The sequence below is a fragment of the Mixophyes fleayi genome, chromosome 1 (genome assembly GCF_038048845.1).
Source record: "Mixophyes fleayi isolate aMixFle1 chromosome 1, aMixFle1.hap1, whole genome shotgun sequence".
In the NCBI taxonomy this organism is placed as follows: domain Eukaryota; kingdom Metazoa; phylum Chordata; class Amphibia; order Anura; family Limnodynastidae; genus Mixophyes; species Mixophyes fleayi.
In genome coordinates, this window is record NC_134402.1 from 409922418 (window position 1) to 409948046 (window position 25629).

Genomic DNA, 25629 nt, shown 5'->3' on the forward strand with positions numbered 1-25629 from the left:
ACAGCGCTTCCTTCCTCCCATACGACAGGTGATGTGTGCTCCTTCCTCACATCAGTGTAGGATCTGTGAGCACTGTGAGAGCTTCTACAGCGCTTCGCTCCTCCCATACGACAGGTGATGTGTGCCCCTTCCTCACATCAGTGTAGGAGCTGTGAGCACTGTGGACACTAGTGCCTTTACAGCTGGAAAAGTGCCAACGGTCAAAGCCCCTGTCTGACATCTCCATTAATCTAGCAACATTAAAAGAATATGAAAGTGGTGAACTACAGATGAAGTGTGAATATTATGGAGACAATAGGATAATAATCTGTCTTAATAAATGTTTTCTCAAAGCAACAGCATGACCATTTACAAAGCACCAAGAAGAGGGAAGCATAGAGGGGGCTGTCTAGCCACAGATATCATATTTTGTATATTCTTCCAGGACACCCAAAAACAGTTTTATATTGGAGCAAGTAATCCACTAAATTTATGCCTTTGCATTCACAACTAAGACCTACACAACAGACCGGTCCCTGACGGAGTAGTCATTCATGCATGCTAAATTTCCAGGGGTGTTAAAGGTTAAGGTAATCCATTAACCCAGCCAGCACACATTGGGCTACACAGGTACATTATGCTAGAGCTGAAAAACCTGAAAACGAAAATCAGACAAGTAGTCAATATCATGGAAGGTCGAGAAATGTGACATTCGGGGCAGAAATTGTGGAGATCCATTCCGTAGTGTTCCTCAAAAGATGGGATGATAAGAGTTACAAGATGTATCTTATAAAAGTGGAAACATCTCTGGGTACCTCAGAGTATCCTCCAGTCAGACTGTTCAGTGGATTCTAGGTCAACATATAATAAAGCTTTGAGGGGCACAAGATGTATCCATTAAAATGTCACATGATTTTAGGACATGCAGGTCATCACTCACAGCATATATCCCCAATGTATGCAGGTGCTTTCATGGAGCACACTAGGTTTTGGGGGAATTGTCTGGGAACTATGATTATAGCATTGTGGCTAATAAAAATCAACAAGAGGTAAGAAAACTGCATTCCGTTAGCAAGGTAGATTTAACACAGATAGCAATAAATATGTGCTGTAACCCATTACAAGCAATTAGAGATTATTCTCACAATGGCAAACTCACCATCAACTATGTAGCTGAAAATATGCACCAAGAGGTGCCATATTAAGGAGATTTAAATATAAAATGTGACTCACCAGTAACACATTATTATTCTTCCTGCAATAAACACATTGGCTCACATGCAAATATGTATTCACATCCTTGACCTTGTCAGGAAAACCGAACTATATAAAGGAGCTGAGGTTCGCTTCCATAGTTCAAGTGTTACGGTTAAGTAATGTGTTTACACTGCACCAAATAGCTTGTATCTGGGTGATTCATTGGAACGGGCCCAGCACAATAAAACAAAACATTTACCCAGCACGTTGGTACATAGAAGAGAGACTGTTTCCCCCGCGCTTCACAATGGTAATGGGAATTCCAGCAGTTTCCTGTTTGAAGTCTACAAACGACATTCCTGACACAGCCCTTTCTAGGACTGTATTAGAATATTTCTGGCCAAGGTAGCACACTAAAAATATGTATATGGAAGAAAAAATAAAATATTATTAATTATTAATAATATTATTATTATTATTATTATTAATAATAATACACCCCCCAAACCCCCTCCCCTCAAGGACAAAGCCAAAGCCAAACTTAGGACAAACAGAACACAATATTGAGAAAAGGAGGACCCAGCTTGCTTGAGTTTACAGTGCAAAGGTCAGTCCGAAAAAAGTGAACATGTTTCATGATAAACAAGTCTCAAGATAACTACAACATTTCTGTATACCATAATATTGAACATTTTGCAACATAGATGCTTATTTAAGGACTTTTTGTTACAAGATTCAGATTGCAGAATTTATGGACTGCTTCAACTTCATTGCTTTCTCTCGTTGGCTTTCTCCTGGGCTTTTCAAGACATGCCTTTATACCATCAGGCGGAATCAATTCATGTTATACCCTGGTTTATGACCCAGTTCTGCCACACTCTCTGCATCGGATACAACGTTACCCCAAGAGCAGCTATGTGTTGCACCCCAGTGAAATTCAACTAATTCTGTCTGATGTTATAAACACATGAATGAAACACACAGAAATAAACGTAATGTGTTTAATAGAGCACAGAGTCCAGATGGAAACAATTGGCCGATATGGTCATAAACTGATCAAACAAATGGCACTATATCTGGCCAACTTAAGGATACAGCTTAAAAGAAATTATTATTATTATCATCATCATCATCATTTATTTGTTAGGCGCCACAAGGTTTCCGCAGCGCCGCACATAGTACAAACAGTAGACTATACAGGGTATAACAGTACAGAACAATAAACAAAAAGTACCAATACTTCAGAAACTCCAGGCAGGCAGATGCAATAGACACGGAGCAGAAGAACGGGTAAGGAGACAGGAGGGAAGAGGGCCCTGCTCATTCGAGCTTACATCCTAAGGGAGGGTTGACAGACCAGGCACAAGAGGAGCCGGTTGAGGCAATGGGAGAGAGGGGAGAATGAGCGGAGGAGATAGGGGTTAAGTGGATGGGTGGTAGGCTTTGAGTAAGAGGTGAGTTTTGAGTGCACGTTTGAAGGAGCACAGAGTGGGAGAGAGGCGGATGGAGCGAGGGAGGTCATTCCAGTGAAGGGGGGCTGCACGGGAAAAGTCCTGGATTCTGGAATGGGAAGAGGTGATCAGAGTGGAGGAGAGGCGACGGTCATTGGCCGAGCGCAGGGAGCGGGCGGGAGTGTGAATGGAGAGGAGGTTGGAGATATAAGGGGCAGTAGAGTGGGAGAGAGCCTTGTAAGTGGTGGTGAGGAGTTTGAAAAGAATTCTGTAGGGGAAGGGGAGCCAGTGAAGGGCAAGGCAGAGAGGGGAGGCAGAGGAAGAGCAGCGTGAGAGGTAGACGAGTCTTGCGGCCGCGTTGATTATAGAGCGGAGGGGGGAGAGACGAGAGTGGGGGAGGCCGGTGAGGAGGAGGTTGCAGTAATCCAGGCGAAGATGATGAGTCATGTATGATGGTTTTGGTGGCCTCCTGAGAGAGAAAGGGACGGATGCGGGCGATGTTGCGTAGTTGAAAGCGACAGGTTTGGGCAAGGGAATGAATGTGGGGGGCAAAAGAGAGAGAGGAGTCAAGGGTGACACCCAAGCAGCAGAGTTGGGTGACAGAGGAGATGGTAGTGTGGTTAACGACAATGGAGAGGTCATGGTGGGATGGGTGGTTGGGAGGAGGAAAGACAATGAGTTCAGGTTTGGAAAAGATTGATTTTGAGAAAGCGCTCCGACATCCAGGAGGAGATGGCAGAGAGGCAGTCAGATACCTGAGCGAGGAGGGTGGGGGAAAGATCAGGTGAAGAGATGTAGAGTTGAATGTCGTCAGCATAAAGGTGATACAGATAAGATAATAAGATAGGATTGCTGGTGGCCTTTGTTTGAATCTGATCGCTCAATGTGACCTTAGATCAATCATAATCTCCCTGTTTCATAAGCAAGTTTGGTTATGCAAAGAAAAAATGTGACTTTTTAACAAATCCATTAGAGTACATTATGGTCATGTTCCCTTCAACTTTAATTACGAGAACTGGTACCACGAGCCCAGCATAAACCTGCCCCAAAGCAACAGTGCCACCTATATAACAGTAAAACAGTACCCACATACTCTTCTCCATAGCAGGGGCAACTTGGCTTTTGTTACTTGTGTATAGCGAGCAGGGGGAACTCAACACTGGTATCCAAGCCAGAAAACCATCGCAAATAAAAAAAGCTAATACAAATTTATTGTTATTTTTTGGTGTATTTGGAAACGGGCACAGGTTGATTTGTAATAACTTCTTGCATCAGACGCACAGCCATATTGAATTGGTTAGTGTCTGGCACTACATCATATAGTCTGGAATTCTATTTTTATACACTAGTCAATGGAACTGTACAACACAATTGTTAGCACACTGAAAAAATAGCAATCAATGGATGAGGGACCAGGGCTACAATTGTGACAGGAATTCAAGAAAGATGTCTGACACTTTTTATCCTTTCCTTGTTACTCACCGTTATACAAAAAACAAGACCAAAAAAAACACATTGTTTGTGCAGTTTACAGAGTGGACATTATGGAAGTTTCCATAGCTACCCCATACAGATTGACTGAGGAAGTGCAAACATACACAGATCAGTCATGTGTGTCAGCAGGGAATACTGACTGTTCACAGTCCACTTAAATATCACATTAAAAAATGTGCTTGCTTTTCAGCATCAACGGAGGGGGAGAGACACATATAGCTCTCATTACCTGGTAATGGACCATTTAATAATATATCTCAAAAAGAGTAAACATGTGGCTGCAATTTCATGGGTACAGTACCCTCTAATAATGTTTAATTGAGTAGTCCACACCATATAATAATGTAATGCCTTTTGAATATGAGAGCCTCTCTACAGTAGTCATAGTACGCACAAGAGCGCATGATGCCACATAGCTACCATGTGACTAGAGAATCAATACGCCGCTAGTTAGAACATGAGGGATATGCACAAGCTATCCAAGAAGCGGAAAGATATAGTAGTCCAAGGCTGGGTACATACTACAGGGTTTTCAGACGATTTTCGGGCCAATCACACGATAGAAGTGGAGTGATAGTTCAGCGCTCCCTAGGTGTGGTATGGATGAAATTGCAGCCTCTTGGGATGGGGGGGGGAGGGAAAGGAAAGGGTGGCCCAATGCTCTGAGAGTAAATGATAGGTAGTAGTGATCCCTGGGCGTATAAACAAAGATGGTATGTGTCATAAACAAACATTTATTGTAATCAATAATATATAAAAGAGTTGCAACTCTATAAGTATAGCTGCAAATTGTAGTCACAATATTTGTATAAAGATTCCTTTTATAGAGCACCACTTACGATCCCTGAAGAAGCCCCAGGGCGAAACGCGTTGAATGGTAACCCCTAACCTGCACAACATTGCCATCGATCACTACTCATTGCGAGACATTGCCTACATCATCGCCGCAACTAGCAGCATTACGTCAGACGCATGCGCACTTTAATCAACTGGAGTTTCGCGACTTCCGCCAGGCAGCAGGACGCGTGAGGTCCCCACGGTAACCAGTCTCACCAAGACGGGAGAATTTAAGGTATATGGAAAACCACCACAGCGTGGCTTTAACTCTGCCTCACCAAGGGAAGTCCCAATACCAGTCCCCGCATCTGGCTTCACTCGTCGGTCAATATCTGCCTTGCTTTTCGATGTACGATCCAATCCAGGACTGTTCTTACCATTATTAGTCATCCATTATTGTGGACTATCATTTGGTTGCCCTTAAAGGAATTGCCCATTTTCTTGATATTCAACTACAGGGCTATTGGAACTGTGCCACACCTGCTTTGGACACTGTGACTGTGCAATAAGCATTGATTGATATATAGCACCTCCAGTGCTTGATTTATATGTTTTTTGCATTTAATATGTGCTGTGTATGTCGCTCTATAAAAGGGATTTTTATACAAATATTGTGACTACAATTTACAGCTACTTATATACTTATAGAGTTGCAACTCTTATATATTATTGATTACAATAAATGTTTATGTTTATGACACATACCATCTTTGTTTATGCGCCCAGGGATCACTACTATCTATCATTTACAATCACACGATAAACAACCGTTCGGCCTGATACTGCATTCATGTGTACACTCCAACGATGAACAATTATCCAAATCATATTGTATTGTTTGATTTTTAAACCGGACGAAAAATCTTGCTTAAAGATGAAATGATGTTGTTCCAGTTCTGCAGTGTGTATGCGGACTGGCAGTGTCCATAGATCTCTATGGAGTGTGCACAATCACAATGTTTTCAGTCAATTGTTATGAACACAGATCTGAAGGTAAACCTTAAAAAACATGTATAGTGTGTACACATGAATCGGCATGCTGATCAAGACTTTTTTTTTGTCAGCCATTAGTAAAATTGTTAACTATATTGCATCAGGATAAATTTCCTGTAGCGTGTACCCTGCCTTAGATTAATGCTATGCCTACTCTACAATCTATAAACAAACATAGGGGATTGTAACGGTGTCCCCATTTGTACACTTCCTCACATATATTCAGACTTCTGACATGGTCACATGCTCAATTATGTCACATCAAACTCCCAATTAAATCAATCCCTCTCCTGTAATTAGACCATAGATCCAAGACGCTATATTGGGCCCACGCAGCCCTGTCTTTACTAACAAAGTCACACAAGAAGATAGGCCACGGCTTCTTGCAAGATCAACACTCATCTGCTACAGGCTGTTCTAAATCCCTGCCCACCTCTGTACTGGGAACACACATTAATCAGGAGATGACCCTAATCAAATGTGCCATAAAAACTCTTAAATTGTGTTTATATGAAATTGGTGCAGTCCTCTTTCTTAGAAAGGAAATGCCAATCATTGTTAGGAAAACCTTTATATATTGAGCAAAGCTGGAGACCACTGCAAAGATCAAAGCAAATGTGCTAAAAGGTTGCATCAACAGCAGTGTTTATGTGTATATATTGGTCAAACTCTCACTTGCTGAAGGAGGAGGATAAACACTGCTGGACAATAGGGGATTCTTTAAGCATAATTAGCTTCATACATGTGGTGCCACTTAAATCAGTGTGGAGTGAAACGTACAAATAACTAGGGATGTGCACCGGCCACTTTTGGTGTCTCGTGTTTTGGGTTCGGATTTGTTTCGCAAAACACCTGACGAAAGTTTTAGGTTCGGATTTAAGGTTTTGGATTCGGATTTATTTTGAAAAAAAGCATAAAAAGTGCTTAAAACCAGTTTTGTGGGGGTTTTTTTCCACTCCTACTCTATTATTAACCTCAATAACATTCAATAACAATCATTTCCACTAATTTCCAGTCTATTCTGAACACCTCACAATATTGTTTTTGGACCAAAAGGTTGCACCGAGGTAGCTTGAGCACATAATGCCAAAAAAAGAGGTACAAGATGGAATTGTTCTGGGCCCTCCCTCCCACCCCTCGCGAGATTCGACGCGAGACTTGGACGACAGAGCCTCGTTTTCAATTTTTTGCCCGCCGGAAATATCCGAACAGTGCTCGGATCCCGTTCGGATCCGCACTGTTCGGGTGGGCTCGGATTAGCGGAATCCAAGCCCGCTCATCTCTACAAATAACCAGGGACCAGGGGAAAGCGCTTCAATCAATTCCTTCCACAGCCTCCGCTTCCAAAACGTTGGTGGAAAAAGCCAGTAAACTACGGGTCTACCTAAAGTGCACCCATCCCCTACACAATGGAAGCAGCCTCTTGATTAACTGAACCATAACTCAGCCTATTAATTCACTAGGAACTAGTAACAAGCAGCAAAGGCATATATAATAGGTGTTTTATCAGTGATCTCATTACATTTAAATCGTGAATGACTTTGGACCCACAGGTTGTCAAGAACCTGTTTTTTTTGACAGGGGTCTGATATGCAAACATTATATTAGGGACCACTACTTTTGGGGGTGCCAGAAACATGGCAATCTGAATTTGACCTAATCCAGCCGGTGTACAATGCGGTTTTCCAAGTGTTGACAGCTGATAAACCATAATGTACGCTTAAGCCCTTAAGGAGACGCTCATATTTTCAGTTAAGTAAAATTTAATTGCTATTTTTTTATATACAAGGCATTTTATTAAAAAGGTAAAACCAGGGGAATTTTGCCATTATTAAAATTTTAAACATGGCCGTCAACATCGCCGAAAATCTGCGATTTGACGAATCCGCAGTTTAATACATTTTCCCCCCGGGTCTTTTTGGAAATCTCTTTTTTGATTACGCTTTAGGACCGGCTATACACGTTAGTGGGCAGGAAAACGGCAGAGCTGTACATAACCAACTTACTGAAAAAAGTGTTAAATGCCTCATGTCTGACAGCACCTAAGTAAATAACTTTTTCCACCAAAATATATATAGGATTTCAGGTGACGGTGTGTTAATTCACGGTGACTAGAGAATTTTCCTGGTGGATGAAAGATGAGACATTTAAACAGAAATGTGACACCTTAAACCAAAAGCCCCTACTTTACAGCTCTGTTTTTTATCGCGTGCATGAGTAAACCCAAAGTAGCAAAGGTCATAGGTTATTATTTGTGGCTTTAAAGGCCTTGTTTAGGGGAGCAGCAAACAAAAAAAAAAACATCAGCCATGCATGTAATCTAGACAAAGGTTTGTCATTAAAGTGACCACATTAAGGACAAATCACTGGTAAGGTAAAACATACCTTGCATATAACTTGGTGCTTGTCGGAGAACTTCAGGTGTCTACAGGCTGTGCTCATGTGGGGTGTGCATTGCAAGCAGCCCACACATTAATAGTAATGAAGCAGCACAAGTCTTTAACCTACCAGTACGTCTTTGGATTGTTAGAGGAGACTAGAGCACCTGAGGGCAAACCCATCTGAACCTGGGTGTTGTACACAAACGAGGCAGCAATTCTAACCACTGTGCCACCACATAACCCTATGGAATTATACATAGCACAGCATACAACACAAACGAGAGCACAGATGTTTGATATAGGAAATGTCACCAATTAAACAAGCTTTAGGACACCTGAAGCCAAGGGAGCTAAATTCTCAAATAAATAATGATGACAATGTCCAGACTGTCAAAGGGCCATCACAGGGGTAACAGTTGGGGGTCTCCAACAATTCCCCTTTCAAATCTATAGTATCCACCTCTTAAGTAACCATCTAATTGGCAGCCAATTGAAATTTGTTCAGTCAATTATAATGACCGATCTTTCACCACTGCAAATGTACAGAATCCCATTTGCTGGGTGCAATTATCTGTAACCAAATGTTTATGCATCTTTAACCAAAAATGTATTGCAAGCAAGTATTTAAAAAAAAAAGATATGACATCATCAAGTGGTCATGGCAATTAGAGGCTGTGGTGTACATCACTCATTCAGACGCACAGTACATGATGTGCTAGGAACACAGCAGTCGTTGCTTCAATCAATTTTATATTACTCTGCAATAAAAAAAACACTAGAGACTTTTAAAACGCCTGCACAGGGTATTGCACAGAGAGCACAGGAGATGACAGAAACACATCCTGCTGTGGATTCCATAGGACAAGCTCTGTGACTTTAAAATGCCAAGAATACAACTTATCACACTTGGCTGTGGCATGGATTTCCTTCCTTAAAACAAAGGGATCATCCACAGAGCTTCTTGCTTAAACACCATCCGGCAACCAGCGCTGGTATGTGACCATACAGAAGGCATCTATATGGAGCACAGTCTGCTGTGCAGCATAAGCTAAAGGCACCACATCACCACCGAGACACCAAAAAGTGTCAATACAATACTTGGCTGGATGTTATTTGGGGTACACAGTGTCACTTACTAGCGAGCTGTGAACTCCGGTGCAGGAAGCGGGGAGGAAAGGAGGGGGAAACCGGGGCTCCACTTCTCACTAGTTCAGACCATCTATCTCTCTGGGCCCCAGGGCACTGCAGCTGCTGCACCAATGGTAGTTGCGCCAATGCTTACACTCTATAATGTGTTTTACTTATGCTCTATGCTTACTGGTAATAAACCGCTGATGCAGCTTTGATCGGTTCATGTCCGTGGGTAAAGTAAAGGAAAAGATACCTGCTGAGGACCAGAGCCATCAGCATTGGGTGGTTATTTGTTTATCACTGAATATGATTCTCTGAGCAGACAAAAACCTAAAAGTTACATAAGATTGCTTGAAGACTTTTTCTGTAGATATTCTTAATATTCTATATATGCATGATGCACAGGAGCCTGGACTTTAATTATACTTTTCAACAGAAATAAAAAAAAATAATAACATAGCTATGATCAGTAATATAGTCATAAATTTCCGAAACACCACCACATAGCAGATTGAAATATTACAACAAGGTTGGTGTGTGATATCAGCTGAGGAAGGTAGTGCCAAGTGTTAATGATTTGTAAGAAAGTTGAGTGATGGTGTTAGGATTATATGAGTTATAAGGGGGAGGAGTTGCTGTTTGTATCCAGCAGTGGTTTGGCCTCATTATAATCTGTCCAAGATAATCATGCATCAAGCGTGTTATGCTAGATAGCTGTGATACAGTCCATACCATGACAATTAAATATATCTTATAGGTCCAGTATAACATTCATTGGGGGGGATTCAATTCGGTCACGTTAATGTAGGAACAGCGCTAATTGTATTACCGTTAATACAGTCATTTTATCCTGATTTTTGCTTGCTGCCCCAAAGGCTGTGAACAAAAATCAGCGTTAAAATTACCGTACTCACGGTAATACTGTGCACTTTTACCATTGTAACGGTAACAGTGAATAACGCGGCCAAATTGATTGAATTTATAACTGACGTAACTTTTTCACATAGGAACAACTGGCACTAAGCTGTAGTGAAGCAGCTCTATGCTCTGCAGCTTGCAGTCTATATCACCATACCAGGCAGTTATAATCTGCTTATTCGCACAGCTCTGCTGACAGAAACTATCACTTCATTCTCTTGGTTTTCTGACAGCTGCAGGACCTGCAAACATCTTCCTGCAGGAGATCCCACCAATGTGTATATGGAACAATCCTTTTTTTTTTTTTCCCCTTCTCTTTTCTCTCCACATTGTCCTTAATCATACATGCAACAAATTTGCTGGGACAAAGCAAATAAAAGCTGTACACTCAATATAAGCAAACAATTGTCAAGTGTTTTAAGACAACATTGCATGAAGGAGGCAGGGGAACCGCTAAACACTTCCCATTACAGATCCAGATCTACTAATACACTCCCCCATCAAGCTATGTATACACATGTACACTAAATACTAAACTTGTTTTAAAAAGCCCACACATGAAGTAATAAAGATACAACTATCCCATCTCTGGATAAACACACAAATAACTTATGTATTCCTACAATAATGACTCCCAGACTAGACCAACTTAATTGCAATAAAACTTTGCAATCTCTAACACGTTTACAAGCTATATTTTCCAAGTCTACTTGGTAACATCTTTAATAGCAATTATTCAATTCATCAAACCAGTTACAAAATGGTTATCTGTGGAATAGTAGGATGGTAAGAAACACATTGTGAATTCACAATCAGCCTACAAATTAGTGTTTGCACAACTGTGTTTAGCTAGTTCAGGTTGGTGGGCTGGAACTCTGCCAGACCACCAGTTTACTTTATAAACCCAGAATTTCCTCTCTTGTGTTAGGTATCAGCAGGCCGAGATACTTGCTTCGGATCTGCAACAGAAATCCATTTTATTAACCAGTTATAGGGAAGACCAGCTATACTTTGCATAACCCTTAATTACCGGAAGATCTATATGCCACATTTTCAACAAAAAAAAAAAAAAAGGGGGGGGGGGGGGGGTGGGGGGGGGGGGGGGAACTAAAAAAAAGTACTTTAAAAGAACCTATCACAGTGGAGCCTTATTGCCTCTACTTTACAGTAAGCAACAATACGCTTAAATGGAGTGAAATCTACAGTGTTTTCTATATCATACAACTGGCGCTACAATGCTATTCAATAAAAGCCCTTTACGGTCTTAAAAGTCTTCATATAAAGAAGCTGCAACGTCGATTTTCACAGCTCAATACTAAAGACTGCTGGAAACAAGAGGTGCCCTATTCTAGTCTCTTGAATACAAAACCACAGTTTTGGGACATAAAGCACTTTGCATATCATGTCAACATTATTCATAATGGACTCTTTTATAGCTACTAAAAATAAAACTGCTCCCACCGGACTGTGCAGCAACTACATAGGCATCAACAGCTCCTGTTATGCTGCTCAGGTATATGACAGCACTGGGGGAGAATATCTGACATGAAACTCAACTGGGTCTCTTCACAATTACCTAAAAAAAAACCTTACTGACGATGATCGTTTCAGTATTTCTGTAAACTGCTACTAGGGCCATGGCCCCTGCATGACCCCACCTGAAAAATCACCCCTCGTTGCACTAAACAGAAAAAAAAAAAGTCCCCAGGTTATCAAACCAAGGAGTCAGATTTTGTTTGTTTGGCTCCATCGATTCGTTTCATCCATAGAGTCCATTGCGAAGTCCATTATGGTGCTGCAGATGAGGACCAAGTGATAGAAAGAGCTTGGCCAACTTCAAGAGAATGATTTTAGACATCATTTTCAATAGATCCCATAGTATGCCAGGTACTTTGTACATGTCTGGTCCGTACCAGCTCTTCATCAAAATTATAGACAAAACACATATCAGAAGCAAACATACAAAAACACAGGAACTACTTCATAAGCATTAGTTTGTGCAGCAAGAAATTATGCTTTTTTTTTGGGTGGCCTACAGCTGTGTCAGGCAGGTTTACATTTTGGTCTCCCAAATTGTAAACTTTATATTTTCCACTGAGTGCAAGTTCTCCCACCAACTATTTTCTCCTACCAGCCCCCCCCCCTGCAATTTACCACCCCTGGCCCCCCAGGCCAGTCCCATAGTGAGCTACCTTGGGCTGGGTGACTTGCATCTTTTTCCTTTAAAATGTTGTCTAAAATCTGCCCTGTTACCATGCATACAAATGGGGCTGTTCATCATGATGCTGCTTCGGGTCATTGATAGGATGGGAACATGTGTCGCGTGGTGATGACATCACTGCAGCGACCTGCTCACATACAGTCACATGGAGTAGATATATGGCGTTCGATACCTTGACATCCCTGTTGTATATGAGGTAATATTCAGTCAGGAAAGGTGAGAATGAATTATAGGAAGAAGAGTACAGCAAGGGTAGAGGGGTTGTCTGGATAAAAGCAATTGGTTTACCACTGGGAGGTGGCAGGCTGTTATTTTACACCTTTACTTGTATATCTAATACTGTTCAAAGACATGTATTCCACACCAGAGAATAAGTGGATGATACAGTTATGGAGTGAGAACCACTGTGCTCATAAGCTTTCATGCAGAGCTGAGAAAGCGAAGGATATTTAGTGTTCCACTCTTTCCATTACAATAGATGACTGTTTCCTTGCAGAAACCTAATGCTCAGGACATCAGTTTTATATTATAAAGTGACATGTTCCTGCTGCAGTCCATTACTCACCACCTATAAGTCTCCACATCACTTTGCCATTTAGTTTATATGGAGGGAAAGGGGGGGGGGGTTGGTAAAATGGGTATATTGTGAAATCAATATAGATTTAGGTCACTGCAAATGGAAATATTTACTGGGAGTCACATAATGTTGCCCAGATGTATGCAAGGATGTTGTTTTTTTTGTCTTTTTACCCATTCATAAGAGTTAGTCAAAAATACAGCAAATACTGTGTATATCTTCAAGATCAAGGTATTTCATATGTAAATATAATCTTGCATGTTTGCAGGCCCCAGTACTGTAGAACACAAAAATATTAGGTTTAATGTGTTCAAAGGTAATGTATAGCCATTGCCCAACGTAGGCCCAGGGCAAATACTGTGTCTACTGAGCCACTTCATGAAGAATGACAGATTAATTGGAAAAGTCACAGAAGAATTAACTTGCTTCATTGGGTGTTTCTAGAATAAGTGATCCCAAGATTATTCTCAAAACTCTAAGGTTTGAAGGATAATCTCCCCAATTAAGAAACTGATAGCACACAGTGGTTAGCATTGCTGCTTCGCGGCACTATGGTCATGGGTTTGAAAAATGGCCTTATGTGTATGCTTTCCCCGTGTTTGTGTGGGTTGCCTCCCACACGCCAAAAGATATACTGATCAGTTAATCAGCTTCTCATACAATTAACCCTAGTGTGTGCGTGTCCGTAGAGATTGTAAGTACCACTGGGGCAGGGACTGATACAAGTGATTAAATATTCACTCTAAAGTACTACATATAAATAAAAGTATAAATAACCGCCAATAAATAATAAATTAAACCATTTGTAGACCTGGCTATTTTACCAGTGCCCATTTTTAAGAATCAGAATAAGCTAGGAATTTTCATTTTGCCCAAAAGAGGCAAGGGGGTATATTTACTAAACTGCGGGTTTGAAAAAGTAGAGATGTTGCCTACGGCAACCAATCAGATTCTAGCTGTCATTTTGTAAAATGTACTAAATAAATGAAAGCTAGAATCTGATTGGTTGCTATAGGCAACATCTCTACTTTTTCAAACCCGCAGTTTAGTAAATTTACCCTAAGGCGAGATAGTTTTGGAATCAGGATGGGAAGAGAGCTTAATATCACACCTTAAACTGATGCAAGTTAAAATGTGGGGTGCAGAAATCCATATGCTCTAGTGTTCATACATCTATCCCCTCACATCTCCCCAGCAACAAAATGTATGTGGTTATGGGCTGAAAATAATATCAAATTATATGGTTCCTAAACATTAATTACCAGTGGAGCCAATATGAAAAGACATCCTGTGACATATTACAAATAGTAGTTGGAATGTCAACCCCTCTTCCAGTATTTAGGCCAGAAGAGGGGCAGCAGGGAGCTTTGGCTGAGGCAATGCAAGACTGCTCTGAAGGAATCCCACAGAAAATAATGACAGCCGCATGCTAAACGCTCCACAATTACCACCCGGATGTTGTATGTTGCAGAAGACCATCAGAGGCGTCATCCAGCATAGCCCCAAGTCCAAAAACCTTCTGTCAAAAAAAACAAAAACAAAGAAAAAAAACACACACACAAGTATAGGAAAAACGTCAGCTCCAACTTGGACAGTCACACCCTCCGCTGTCCACATGCGTTTCCCCAGTAGACCCGCTCATCCTAGCCCTGTCTGGTGAGAGGGGCCTTTAAGTTATTTGACATGCGTAACCACAGCTCCAGGTGTGGCTCCAAAACTACGAAGCCAGATCTCACCCAATTTATCCACCAACATCCGTGGCCAAGCTGAATAGTGATCCTGTCAAAGGAGTCTTGGGCCGAGCCGCAGAACTATAATGTGTGTATTTAGTTTGTTCATGTAGAATTTCAATGACAAATTTCCTTGTTTAAATGCTTAGAATAAACACACTTAAAAGAAATCAATTCAGAATCTGACCTGTAGAGATTAAAGTTTTCCACCATTGCCGATCGATAGTATTATTGATCTATTAAGAAATTTATATTGCATGGTATTTAACAGACTGTCGCGCACATTTTCCTTTTCTTACAATTAAAAACTGAACGTTAAATCGGTTTTAGACTTTTATAGCTAGCTTCAAATAAGTGCTAATTATTGGTTAAATTACTATGTTCTTTTATGGCAAAACTTCACTCTCAATGCTACCTTTGCCGTTTCCGAAGAAAGAATATAGACTGCTGTCAGCAACTTTGTCTGAAACCCTTAAGTTTATTTATAACAAGGCATTATCAGCGGGAAACTTTAAAATAATGTATTCTTTCTTATTTTGCAAAATAAGATTTCCTAAAATACAAGCAACACCCAGTTCACCATATATTTAAGACTAAATAAAAATGTACATTATATTATTGCTTAGAAGAAATATTTCTTCTGTAGGTTATAACAGTTCATTTTAAACTAGATAATTAACTACCACAAACACAGAATATATGGATAGGTCTCAACTGAACACCACTGTGCACTCACTATAGGAGACTGGGTGGTCTAGTCTGCCCTAGGGTTCAATCAGAGCTCCCTGCTCTATAAAGCTATGAGCTCATCCACAAATGCAATCACAGAACTTCAAGTGCAAGAACATATTGCTGCGGAAGAAGCACACATATGTCCACCCGTGACACATTTAAGCACTGCATGTCATTTATAATTCTTTGTAAAGTTACTGATATAACCCTCCTGTCTCCACTGTCATGAAAGGACCACATGAGGTTCTTCTAGCGCCCCTTGTGGATAAAATGGAAAACACAAATCACTACTAGATTGCAGTTTTATTGCCTTTTTTTCCTAGAAGTCCATGAAAGCAGGGGCCACTATAGAACAGACAGCCATCAATGTGCATTAAATCAGTGCTATAAAACCTTTCAGACACTAAGCTATGGTGATGGCAGCAACTGAGATAATAAAAATAGTATCAGTGAAGTTAATGGCTCTGTAGACAGCAACGTGAGGACCACAAAATAAAAGAAGGTGATAAAAGAAAGAGAGAGTCAAAGAACACTTCAGAGACCCAGGCATTTATTTTATGAACAATGGGATATAAAACCCATACACTGTATATCTCATGTGATAGTGTATCCCGGACAAGTTCATCCTGATGAGAAACTCTGCTATAGAGCAAGTCCCCATTAACCCTTTATGCACAGAATAACTGATCTGTGCATCGCATGTAGCATCGAGTCCTCTAAATATCCAGCATGTCTCAGCTGTAATGCACAGCACGAGAAATGCAAATAACTGATGCGTTCCACTCGGGATAGAAGCCCTGCAAACTACCACTCACACTCACGGGAATAGGGGGAAAGGGGTGCAACTCATTCATCATGCAAGAGGAGCACAAAGCCGAACTTACCCACAAACCGCGGCCAAGGCTTCTCCCTGCTGTATATTGCCCCCAGCGTGATGCAGCCACTATTCCCGTTATGCAGCTCCGACAACCAGAGGCTCCATCCCCCAACACTCATTGAGCGTGCACTGAGAGAGCTGCAAGCATCGGCAGCCTGCTCACCTTGTCCCCGCCCCCGTGACGTCACCTCGCCACGCCCCTTCCAGACTCCCAGTCAGACAGTCCCTGGTGGTTTGGGGATGTGGAGTCATTAAACTGGGCTGCCCGGGAATCCCTGCCAGGATCGCTCTATGTCTAATCAGCGGCCGCTGGTTTATTGTGGTGATGAGCGCTGCCCGGCCAGTGTGCAGAAATAATGTACACGAGTAAACATGACCCACTTCATCCAGTGATATTAACCTCATAATACAACACATTAATGCATGTAATGCATGGTGATACAGTTTCTAATGTCACTTCATTAACTGAGCCCAACTTAATAAATGAAAGGGAGTAAACTTCTCTCAGATGAAATGAACACCACCCCTGGCCACACAAGTGTTCTAGTAAGTTATAAATAAGTGATACACATGTTCCCATAACATCCAGGATGCACTCTCCGGTGCTGGCTGGCTGTAGGATACACGATTACAACTGGTCATAGAATAGGATATATGCAGAGACAGATTAAGATAATGGAAGCACTATGCAAAGTAGTAATTCTGCAGAGCTATCCTCACACGCCTCCTACACATGGACTATACCACATACATCACACATGATTGTACCTGGAGTGCCCTCAAATCATTCTGAGAACTGACGTGGCCCCTGTAAAATCATTATCATCATCATTTTTTTAATATAATATAGTTCCAATAATTCCACAGCACTGTACAGAGAAAGCACTCACATCAGTCCATGCCCCATTGGAGTTTACAGTATAAGGGGCACATTTATCAATATTCACATAAAGTGAAAAATAGTTTTCAATCCTTATCGCAATGATAAGGATTGAACTATTTCTCACATTTATGTACAACCCTGCACAGAAACAGCAGTCCCGAAAAACTGCTGTTTCTGTGATAAAAAAAATCATACTTTTCCCCCTCTTCGGAACGCAATGTCCCTGGATCACCTCCTCGTCCTTTTCACTCCTATTCTTTCAGTAATTGCGCATGTGCAGTTCGAAGAACTGCACATGCGCACAAACATCTCGCTCTATCTCTGCAAGTTGCAGAGAGCGAGCGGTGATTGACAGGGAGGGATCATGTGATCCCTCAACACATGCGCTGTCCAGCTCTGCTCTTCGGAGCAGAGCTGACAGCATTGGATTTTTTCAATTATGATAATGTACGCCAGCTTCAGCTTCAAGACAAGTTTCCGAAAAAAATGTTTTTTCGGAACTTGTTAGATTGCGGCTGGCAGTCACCATACTGTTGAATGATGACTGCTCCCAAAAACGAAGAGGAGTGCAAAGCAACAGATATCCATGATATCTGCTGCGATGCACATTTCATAAATATGCGGAGGACACCCAGGGGGCTTAATTTCCCGGTAAGAACACTATCGTGCTTTCTTAAATATGCCCTATAATTCCCTATCACACACACACACACACACACACTGACAGACTAGGGTCAGTTTGATAGCAGCCAATTAACCTAATATGTTTTTGGATTGTGGGAGGAAACCAGAGTGCTGAAGGAAACCCATGCAAACTTGGGGAGAACATACAAAATCCACACATATAAGGTTAGCAGAAGTGGTCACACATGATGGAAGGAGAATCTAAAAACGTGACTAAAGGGTCCATTTAACAAAACGACAATATGGAAGATTTGCTCTTGTTCATCACAGCAATTTAGCAATAAAATGTCGCCAGAGAAGCTGAGCAATGGTCAGCTCCCTGGTTTTACTGGTTGGCAGCAGTAAGGCTGATCTTACCACTTCGCTAAGCCAGTGTGAGAGCCTATACCAGTATGTGAACCAGCTTGGGCTCCCAGTTCTGGTTGCACAGCAAGGGTGGGGCCGTAGTGACACAAATCACGTTATCATGCCCCTGCCACTTATCCCTTGGACATTCCCTCCGGGAACTCTTTTTATTCTTTATTTGTGTTGAGGGCAGGAATGTAAAAGTGAAAATATTGTCAGTTTTTATGTTCTGTCTTTGGGTAAAGGCATCTCTCTGGGAGATTGTCTGCACACAGCAGGCAGCCGTGAGTGATCCTTGGAGGTCCCTTCTGCTCCCTCCTAAACAAACATTGAATAAGAAAGTAAAGTATTTCTATGGACAGTGGGGAAGGGGAGTAGAGTAGATAGAGGGGGAAGCAGGAGTTTAGCACACACAAGGTCTGTGCTTCAATTTGTCTGTTTAACAGCTGTTTGTTGCTGGTACTGTCACCAGGGCCATAATAACATAGGGGCTTAATGGAACTATAGCTGCAGACTCTTTCAGAAATAGATTTACAAGGGGGGCAGTGCTTTTCCTTTGTATTTGTTTGTTGTATTAAAAAATTCAGAATGAGTGATTTGTCAGTGTTAGACATGGAACACAGAGATGTTTCATTGATGACACAAGACAGTCCCTCCTGCACAGCAGGACTTTCCATACTTGCCAACCCGAAAAATTAGCTCCTATGGTCAAGATAACCTGCTGGTTGGTATTCAATGTTTCTACCCTACCCTCGCTGGGTAACACTTCCTGAGTCCTGCTTGCACTGATCGTCACAGGTGGGACACAGTGAATAATACAGATTGGAGCGAAATTATGAAGGTCTGGTGGGGACATTGCTATGAAAGGCAGCAGGGGAGCCTAAAGTAGGTGAAACACAATGGTGGAGTAACTTGACATTAGATTATTATTATTATCATTCATTTATGAGGCTCCACTAAGGGTCCACAACACCATACATACCGCATGGGACAACAGTACAGGGTAACAGTACACAGCATGCAGGCAGTACAAGGACAAAGTGCCATAAGTAGACAAAGCATTATAAGTACAAAAAGTACAAGTAAGGTGCAAAAGTATAATAATACAAACTAAGCAGAGAGCAGGTGCACAGGTAAAGAAGTAAAAGTGTGTACCAGTGCACACATACAGTGAGGAAGTTAAAAGTGTCTACCAGTGCACAGATAGAGTGAGGAAGGTAAAAGTGTGTACCAGTGCACAGATAGAATGAGGAAGGAAAAAGTGTCTACCAGTGCACAGATAGAGTGAGGAAGGTAAAAGTGTCTACCAGTGCACAGATAGGGTGAGGAAGGTAAAAGTGTCTACCAGTGCACAGATAGAGTGAGGAATATAAAAGTGTCTACCAGTGCACAGATAGAGTGAGGAAGGTAAAAGTGTCTACCAGTGCACAGATAAATTGAGGAAGATAAAAGTGTCTACCAGTGCACAGATAGGGTGAGGAAGGAAAAAGTGTCTACCAGTGCACAGATAGGGTGAGGAAGGTAAAAGTGTCTACCAGTGCACAGATAGAGTGAAGAAGGTAAAAGTGTCTACCAGTGCACAGATAGGGTGAGGAATATAAAAGTGTCTACCAGTGCACAAATAGAGTGAAGAAGGTAAAAGTGTCTACCAGTGCACAGATAGGGTGAGGAAGGTAAAAGTGTCTACCAGTGCACAGATAGGGTGAGGAAGGTAAAAGTGTCTACCAGTGCACAGATAGGGTGAGGAAGGTAAAAGTGTCTACCAGTGCACAGATAGGGTGAGGAAGGTAATAGTGTATACCAGTGCACAGATAGAGTGAAGAAGGAGATGAGGAGTGAAGAAAGGACACTGAACCTGTGCCCACTAGTGTGTGCGCCACTTACAGGATCAGGGCAATGAGGGAGATGTAATGCAAGGGAGAAGAGCAGAAATGATAGCGGGAGGAAAAAACTCAGAAAAGTGACAAAAAGGAGAAAAGGAGGAGGGGCAGGGGACAAAATTAAACAGGAGGAAGAGAACACGAGGACAGAGGGCCCTGCTCAAAGGAGCTTACAATCTAAGGGAGAAGGGGAGACTGTTAGGAGACACACAGAGGGAAGATAGGGTGAGGGGACAAGGACTGTAACGGAAGAGTTGAGTGTAAGAGAGAAGGAGCGGAGGAAGAATGAGGGGGAGGTAGAGTATGAAGAGTGTAGAAAGACAGTGAAGAGGGTTAGAGGAGGGCAGGGTTAGATGGAAGACAGATAGGCTAATTTGAACACATGGGTTTTCAGGAAGCGTTTGAAGTTAGGCAGGCTGGGGGAGCAGCACAGGAGAAATCTTGAATGCAGGAGTGAGAGGTGGTGACCAGTTAGGAGTTGAGTCGGTGGTCGTTGGAAGACCATGGAGGGCGAGAAGGAGTTTGAGTGGAGATGAGGTTGAAGAGATAAGGAGCAGTGGAGTTAGAGAGGGCTTTGTATGTGAGTGTGAGGGGTTTAAAGATGATTCTGAAGCGAAGGGGGAGCCAGTGTAGAGCATGATAGAAAGGAGAGGAAGATGAGGACTGGTGGGAGAGGAAAATAAGTTGGGCTGCAGTGGTCAGTATGGATTGAAGAGGAGTGAGACGGGTGCGAGGGTGGCCAGTAAGTAGGAGGTGGCAGTAATTCAGGCAGGAGATAATGAGAGAATGGATGAGAGTTTTGATGGAGAAGAAGGGTCTGATCCGGGCTATATTGCATGTAGATGTAGAAATTACCCATCCTTGGGGTTCCCATTGCCATTTTGTAGGATTTAGTGTATTTGACAGTTTTCAATGTGGGTGTATTGTCAAATATTCTTTTAGCTGGAGGCATTTTGAGCCTTCATATTGCACTTTCTTGTTTTATTAAAGGGAGTGGAACTTAATACATAAATGTAGAATGTGGACATGTACCTTAAATTGTGTGATACTAGCGGCACTTTGTAAATGAACTAAACAGGGTAACTATGCTCCACTACATCATGGTGCCTTGTGTCCACAGTCATTGCTAAAAATTGTCATTGTCAAGTGATTTTCTAGAATGAACAGATCTGTTTCTCACATATTCTGTTTTTTTACCAGTTGTAATTGTTGCCTAGATTTTGCCTATGTGTTTATGGGACATATTTATTGCTAAGCTGCTACTAAGTGGATGGGGGAATCCCTGGAGTGTTGTGAGGATGTAGTAAGGAAAACAGGAAAGTGATGGAAGCACTGCTAGTCCCCTCAGTTTGTTTTCTGTCACATACTTTTACAAAGTCATATCATTGGAAAATACCCACATTTATCATGTAGAGAAATGTCTGGAAATGAATTACTCATTCTGCACTGTTTCTGGCAGAGTTTAATTATAAAAACACAATATACATGAGGCAGGAACAGTATAGGATATAGGCAATTATAATGAATAATTCCCTGACACAATTTGCAAAATTGTAAGATAATTGGTCAGAAAGCAATTTTTCCTGACGACTTAGGGAAATTGCTATTGCTTGCCCAGCTGCTAGTGTCACCTATCACCCACTGATTTATCTCAAACTGTGTCCTGTTCCTTTACTGCTGTCTCTGAGCCTCACCACCCAATAGGTAAGACTAGACTGCAATGAAATAGGGGAGTTAGGGTTATGCTCTTTGTAGGGGTTGGGCACGAAGACGAAACCGCTGACATCGGATCGCCTCCTTAAATTAGCAGCTTAAGAGCGCAAATCAGACTGTGCCTCTTCAAAGTGACTGCATCAGAGGCTGCCGGGATCTTAATTCATCTTAGGGTAAAGTATAGGGCTCGTTTTAGGATGTTGAGATGGAGCAGGGTTAGACATCTGTGGAGGAGAGGAGGCTGTGGGTAGGATCATTCCTCCCATTAGGAGAAGTGGAAATCTCTCAGAAGAGAACATGGCAACTGAACGTGTGATAGGAAATGTATAGTACACCTTCCCTTGTTCGTAAGCTAGGATATGTAACAAATGCATAGTGCCACTTCATTTGTGATGCATACTGGGATAAGTGACAAAGTCATAGTGCCACTTCTCTTGTGATGTATACTGGGATACGCAAATGCATAGTGCCACTTCTCTTGTGATGTATACTGGGATATGCAAATGCATATTGCCACTTCTCTTGTGATGTATACTGGGATATATGACAAATACATAGTGCCACTTCTCTTGTGATGTATACTGGGATATGCAAATGCATATTGCCACTTCTCTTGTGATGTATACTGGGATATGCAAATGCATAGTGCCACTTCTCTTGGATATATATTGGTAGGTTAATTGGCTGCTAACAAATTGACCCTAGTCTGTCTGTCTGTGTGTGTGTATGTTAGGGTATTTAGACTGTAAGCTCCAATGGGGCAGGGACTGATGTGAGTGAGTTCTCTGTACAGCGCTGCGGAATTAGTGGCGCTATATAAATAAACGATGATGATATGTGACAAATGCATAGTGCCACTTCTCTCGAGATATATATTGGGATATATGACAAATACTTAGTACTACTTCTCTAATTCGGTGTGCTGAGATATGTGACAAATGAATGGTGCATACCCCTGCACAATACACACAAAAAATTGATAGTTCTGGCGCATAGATAATAATCATAGATGTGTTACATGTTGTTAGAATGCAAACAGGAATTTCCAGGGTCTCATACTTTGGGTACATAATAAGCAGTGAAGGGATATATCTAGATCCAAAGAAAATAGAAGCAGTTATGAACATGCCCACACTGAACTGGAAACGTCTGCGATAGGCATATACAATTATTTGGCTACATTCCCAAAAGGATTAGCACAAGCCATTACAACTTTGTGAACCTTACTTAGGAAGTACACGGAACAGATATGGGATTCTAACACTCAGAAAGTTTGTAAGACTGTCAAAGAACTGTTCAAAAAGTGATAAACTGTCAAACAAGAACATTACTGAGAGGTGTAGTTTACAAACTACCAGTTGTGACGGCGAAGAGTATAATTATTTATTGCAGCAATAAAAAATTACTTATTACCGCAATTTATTATTATCCTTTATTTATAAGATGCCACAAGGGGTCCATAGCACTGTACAGAGAGTATAGAGTAAGACATAACATGGAAAAAAGGGGCAAAACATTAAAAGCAAAAACAGTACAATATAGGCAAGGCACTACAATATAGAGAGAACAATAAAACCAGCAATGAGGACGTAGGAGGGGGACAACTTCTCCCCAAAACACGAGTCATGGGAAGAGGGGTAAGTAAAATGGAATAATACAACATTACCTGAGTCTGTGCCCAGTAGAGTGGGCGCGGCAAACAGGATCTGAGTCTTTAATTGGAATAGAGGGAAGGTATAGGCGTGCTGGTTGTAGTGATAGTGGAGGAAAAGAGGGAAGAGGGCTCTGGTCAGGAGCGCTTACAATCCAAAGGGAGGGGCAGATGAATGGGGGTGAAACAGAGAGGGTGAGACAACGGCAGTAGGGGCGAGTTATGAGGAAAACTGCTAGACTTTGATGAAGAAGTGGGTTCTAAGAGCCAGCTTGAAACTTTGGAGGGATGTAGAGAGCCTGATTGGTAGATGGAGTGAGTTCCTGTCACGGGCACTAGGAGTCTTTACCCAGGGATCACCAGGTGATAGGCTTACCAGAGCAGTATAGGTGGTAATATGGTACTCTGGTAGCAGGGTGATCACGGAACAGGAAATAGCAGATGATGAGATGCTCAGGAAAGTCTATGACTAGCAGCACTGGCAATATGGAGGTAATAATACACGAGGAACTGTATGGACAAAGGACACGTGAAGGTAGTCAGTGGTCTGCGGTAGCAAGTTGTACCACTGCTATAGTGAGGAGGAATGTGCAACAGAAACGAGGAGGTGATGAGAGTCAGCGGTCTGCGGATAGCAAGTTGTACCGCTGTCTGAGTGAAGGAATGGAATCCAAGTGGAGGTATCCGGGGAGTCAGTGGTCTGCGTGTAGCAAGTTGTACCACTGCTATGTGAGAGGATACTGGAACAGGTGATACTGGAAACAGGGATCAGTGGTCTGCCACTAGCAAGTTGTACCACTGAATATATATGTGAGGAGGTGCACGGGGAGAGACTGCAACACAAGATAGCCACGGGCACCTTAAACTTGATCCACAATAATATGCACAATATATATATATATATATGACTGAACAGCACTGCCATAATAGAAAGTCTCTGAAGTAATCCGGCACGAGATAACACAGTCAATGATGGCAATAGACTCAGCGGATAGCAACCTCCAGAGGAGAACCAACACAGTCCAGCAAGATATGCAATACACCAGCACAGTCAATGAGAAGTATGCATACCGTGGTTCAGAAGCAGGCAGTCAGACAGGAGTGCAGAGATACCTGAACGGCAGGAGGCCGGCAGGATGCAAAGTCCCTGGATGGGTGAAGCGGTGGTCTAGTAGGTGCAGCGCACAGGTAGGTAGACCAGCAGGGAAACAAATATACAGGAATCAGTAGAGCGTGGAACTGGACTCCTGGAGGACCCTGGAGAATGGCGATGGTCTAGCAGAGGGGTAAGTAGAGAGACACAAATCCAATGCTGAGAGGCGGGTAGAGACCAGCGGGAACACAGGAAAGCGTGGAGAGCGGATCAGCAGTAGATGGATGAGTAGAGCTGAGGAGTAGCAGCAGCAGGTCTCTGCGGACACACGGAGGTAGCCAATAGCAACCAGCAGGTGCAGTAACGATGGGACACGGGAGAGCAGAGTTGAACTGGAACTGTTGATCACGGAGAGTAGCGGATAGCAATAGTGGCAGCAGTCTCGAGGAAACACGGGAGAGTTGAGATGAACTGAAGACTGAAGCGCACAGAGGCAGCGGATAGGAATCAGCCAAACAGTCACGATGAAACACAGACGAGTTGCAGGTTGAAGACTGTAGTGCACGGAGGCAGCGGATAGGAATCAGCTAACAGTCACGATGAAACACAGACGAGTTGCAGGTTGAAGACTGTAGTGCACGGAGGCAGCGGATAGGAATCAGCTAACAGTCACGATGAAACACAGACGAGTTGCAGGTTGAAGACTGTAGTGCACGGAGGCAGCGGATAGGAATCAGCTAACAGTCACGATGATGAACAGGTGAGTGGATGTGGATTGAAGACTGTAGTGCACGGAGGCAGCGGATAGGAATCAGCTAACAGTCACAATAACATATGGTAGAGTTGAAGTGGTTAGAAGACT

At 42.2% G+C, this 25629-nt stretch overlaps 2 protein-coding genes across 2 annotated transcripts in view; one reads left to right on the forward strand and one right to left on the reverse strand.

Annotated features, from left to right (window-relative positions):
- LHFPL2 (LHFPL tetraspan subfamily member 2) overlaps positions 1-16682 on the reverse strand; it is a 78740-nt gene extending 62058 nt beyond the window's left edge. The window contains exon 1 of the mRNA XM_075182233.1: positions 16526-16682. The gene's annotated coding sequence lies outside the window, so the exon portion shown is untranslated. The remainder of the gene's footprint in view (positions 1-16525) is intronic.
- Positions 1-25629, forward strand: part of SCAMP1 (secretory carrier membrane protein 1) — a 457689-nt gene that overhangs the window by 117236 nt on the left and 314824 nt on the right. The window lies entirely within an intron of this gene.